Below are 4,620 nucleotides of genomic sequence, written 5' to 3'. Positions count from 1 at the left end.
TTTTCAGTTATTTAAAAAAAAAACATGTTTTTATTCAGGTCTCTCTTGTACATGAGTCCTCGAGGCTCAATGGGATTAACCTGTATAAATAAAGGTTGAGAAAAAAATTTAAGACTAAGATTAAGTCTTTCCTTTTTGATAAGTCCTATAGTTAGGGTTGGCTTGGGTTTCCTGAGCTGTCCCTTAGTTATGCTGCTATAGGCTTAGACTGCTGGAGGACAAACTGACCACAATGTTCACTCTGATACTGTCTTTACTTACTCTGCTCAACCAGTTTTGTATTTGTAATTATTTTTTCTATCCTTGACGTGTGTTTTTGTCTTTCAGGTACACCTGGACTTATATCTGGACCTGTCATTCTGTGTTTGTTTGTCTCTCCTTCCTGTCCTCTCAACCAGCCGGTCAAAGCAGATGGCCGCTTGTCCTGAGTCTGGTTCTGCTGGAGGTTTATTCCAGTTAAAAGGGAGTTTTTCCTTGTCACTGCTGCCGTTGCACTTGTTCATGATGGGAGACTGTAACAAAGTGAAGATTCAACTTGTCTGCTGCTTCCTTAGATAGAGAACTTTACTAATTGGCTTTTCTGTGTATGTGAATGTGTATGTGTTTCTGTAAAGTGCCCTAAGACAACTTTGTTGTGAATTGGCACTATATAAATAAACTGAATAAATTCAAAACTGTCATTATTCACATTCATGCAAACAGAACCATAACAAGTATCATTTATAGAGAAGAAAATGCCACATTTGACCTGAGGAAGTGTTCAGATTTTAAGTGGACAAGGCAGTAAAACTGTGGGTGGAACTGACAGTCAGAACAATTAGCCTGCCAGCTCGTGTTTGTCAGGAAGAAACCGGCATGTGTGCTCGTCATGGGGGAAAATCATAATTAGTCCAAGGGAGACATGAGAATAAAACAATGTTTTGTCAGTATACTCAGTATAAATCCATGCAAATGTTGTAAATGGGGCAGGACTTTACTTAATGAGTCTGAAAAGACTGCTGTGTATGACTCATCAGCCTTTGTCCTCCCACTCTTCAATACTCTGCTGTTTGAAGTAAAAGCTTTCTTCTACTTATCGATAAAATGGCAAATAATGCTTTTTATTTGACCAGAAATACAAGATTTAAAATCCAGATTTTTCTCTGTATTTCAGCAGTCAAATAATTTGTGAGTCACTGTAGGGTAATATGTAAGCAATGAAGGGATGAAAAGACATTTTATATGCTGCAATTGTAAAAAAGGTATTAAAAAAACCAACAAGAACCACGTCACAAAACGTCAGATATGCAGGCCGAGAGAGAAAAGCAGGAGCTCCGATTTTAACAGAGCAGCACATTTATGAATGAAAACACACACACACACACAGCTTTACGCTCGACAAGATTTGACAATCAGCCAAAAATAAAAACCATGCTGCATGATGGCAGAAGCATAGTCTATCGCTGTTACACACACACACACACCCTCTGCAGTCACCCCGCCCATCTTGAACTGTGGCAGAGACCGTGTGTGAGTCATCGGTGGACTTTAACTGCCTCTGTCCCTCTCTGCTGCAGCAGAGACACAACAGACGTCAGTCACAGCAACTCTGCAAAGACTGTGCCACACATACACACACACCTTTGAATTTCTTTGTATCAACGTTTATCAATAATTTATTTTACCTAACCCTGACCCTAAGTCTAACCCCTGATCCATAAATGACCTTCCATCTTCGGACCGGTCTTTGGTCACAAAAAGGGCTACCAGTCCTGACAAGGGTGATTATACCAAAACAACAAATCCTAAAAAGGTAACAAAAACAGGTACACACACACACACACACACACACACACACACACATACACACACACTGTGCACTAAAAGCTGCTGGTTTATTTTGATAACTTTGTTGCTGAGTTTAAACTTTTAGGTTGGTTTGACCAAGTATTGGGTGAAAAGGTCTGACCCAGTGGTTGTGTTTGAGATGAGCTGCCATTCTTCACAGTCCGCCATTTTAAAACCAGAAGTTGACCAAATTCAATAAGACTTTGGTTTAAGATGTGATAAGTAAAGACAAGTAAAAACAACTTATAGCAATATGTTTAGCCTGGTTGGTTTTGTTAATAACTTTAGTTTGCACTAGTTAGTGATTTTGCTTTCTCAGACTAACATTAGTTGGTGTTTGCTAGGTGACGCTCATAGCAGTTTGCGCTAGCTAGTATCAAATTTCTTCTACTCCTTTCCTCGAGCATTTTCTCAATCTACTTTGTAAAAAAACAACAACAAACATTTAAAATAAAAACAAAATTTAAAATTTGACTATTTCACCTATAGACATCTTCATAACTCCACTGGTATGTCATCAGGCTGCCTTCCCCTTCTTCATGCTTTTCAGAGCTTTCCGAACTTCACCCTCACTAATCTTTCCCACTTCTTTGTCCACAGTTTCTATAACTTCTACTCTTCTTTCTCTTTAATTCTCTTCACTCATTAGCTCCTCAAAGTACTCTGTCCATCTTCCCTTCACACTCTCCTCATTTGTTAGAACTTAACCATTCCTATCTTTAACAAGCTTAACCTGCTGCACATCCTTTCCAGCCTGATCCCTCTGTCTCGCCAATCAGTACAAGTCCTCGTTCCAATGTAAGTAGTAATTTTATAAAAACCCACATTTTGAGTTTATATTTTTAACTCAACTTAGTTCATCAAATTAGTCATCTAACAGTTTTAGGGTCAAAAACTTGACCCAGGATGTGGGGTCGAAATGATAGCCTTGTTGAGTTAAAATTACTCAGGACTGGTCCAAACTTAAGTTCAAGTTCAAATTTATTGTCATTTGCATCCCATGTGGTACATAAGGTGGAACAAAACTGTGTACTCAGTGTCACACCCAAAAACAGCAAAAATATAAAGTATAAAAAGAAACAGTATAGTATAAGAATCTACGATATACACTAAGATATACGCTAAATGAACGCCAAACGGGGTTACGGTATGCTAAAATATCTAAGATATACAGGGTACGCTAAACACTAATAATGTAAAACAATACGGTATATCAACAGCAGCACGAACATTAACTCAGCGCTGTCACAAACCAAGCAGTTTTTAACCCAGCAGATTTTATTGTGTATTATGCTATACAATCATATTCTCAGACAAGTGATATTAAAAATCATAAAAACACAGTCCAAGCTTGTATCAGCCCTTCAGTGCTGTTATCTTGTGCCTCAGCAGGTGGGCTAATTAAATGAAAATAAACATTAGGGAAGCCGACACCTCCTGCTTCACATAGAGACCCGCAGTTCTAAGTTTAGCCCTGTTATTGTGAATAACAATGACTTGAACTGCTCACATTTAGGATGCTCCGACACAAACTGTGATGGTTGGGCTGCACTGCGCCTGCGCACAGAGAGAGAGAGCGCGCGGAGAGAGGGTGAGCGTTGTGTAGCTTCTGACGCAAGAGTCACGTGACTCCTCTAATGGCACGAGCCGCTGTCCGCGGTGCTGAGCCCAGACCTCTGCGAGGCAGGGAGATGCTCAGCTCACTCGCGATCCTCGGAGACACCAACTAACCGACAAACACAGGTAGGAGCCCGGAGCTTAACGGCTCGAGGCTGAACCCGTTTCCGGTCACGTGCCAGGCGACTATAAACGCGTTTAAAGTTACTTCAGGTTCAGCTGCTCCCCAACCTGATGCTCGGGCGGTTATGGTTCGTTCCTTTGTTCTCTTGGGCTAATAACGAACATCTGAATCACGTCCAGCTTTAAATATTAATCAGTAGCTGTGTGAAGTTGATGCGGCTGGATAAATGCAGGTCGGGAACACGTCAGGGAACATCACATTACATGTTTGCTGCCTCTAAACTTTCTAAAAACACGAATCCTCCGCCTCCTGTGAGCGGAGGAGACTCCTCTACATGGCGAGGACGAGGAGCAAACATCTGCCCGCTGGAGGGCTTACAGGAGGAAGAGGAGGTTTTTATGGGAACGTCAGCCTCACCGGGTTCCCTTGACAACAGGGACGTGACTCACGGACAGCTGGACTAATCACATCTGCAGGGAGCTGGATCCAGTTGCTGTTCCAGCTGCTGACATCACCTCCAGCAACAGGGAGGAAAAACGGTTTCAAGTGTCAGTTGTACAGATGTGGAGCTTGGATCAGTGGTAGCTGAGACTGATCCCTGACACATTAACTGAGCGCTCATCATTAACCCAGTCTGTTAGCAAAATATCTCATGAACCACAGGGCAGATTTGACTGAAGCTTTCAGAAAGTAATCATAGGATGTGCATCTACAACTGATTAACTTTTGGTGTCAGCACAATTTAGGATTGCCGCCACAGCTAATCAAATTTAGTCTACACAAAAATAGCTAAAACTCAGTCACTTTTATACATTTTTATCTGAACTTTGATTTGATAGGAGCTGAAAATCACATCACATGCTCTGTGTGTGATATCACATAAGATCACACATAATCACATGGCAATGAGTCCTTGTGATTCGATGAGATAACCTGTATTAATAAAGGTTGAATAAATGTGTTATTTACAGTGTTTTACAAAAATGGTACCCATTTGTAGACTAGACGATCTTAGACTAAAACTCTGGCATGATGGGTGATATGCATTCCTC

General features: G+C 40.9%; 1 protein-coding gene across 1 annotated transcript in view; it reads left to right on the top strand.

The window, feature by feature from the left end:
- Positions 1-3,475: 3,475 nt before the first annotated feature.
- The window catches only part of scg2a (secretogranin II a), a gene marked incomplete in the record, with an annotated part of 3,091 nt that continues 1,946 nt past the window's right edge, over positions 3,476-4,620 (top strand). Inside the window, 1 exon segment of the mRNA XM_037678006.1 lies at positions 3,476-3,570.

Source organism: Nematolebias whitei, chromosome 6, assembly GCF_014905685.2.
Source record: "Nematolebias whitei isolate Nwh7 chromosome 6, NemWhi1, whole genome shotgun sequence".
Classification (NCBI taxonomy): Eukaryota; Metazoa; Chordata; class Actinopteri; order Cyprinodontiformes; family Rivulidae; genus Nematolebias; species Nematolebias whitei.
Note: the sequence above shows the minus strand (reverse complement) of the source record. Positions and strands in the feature narration are given on the sequence as shown.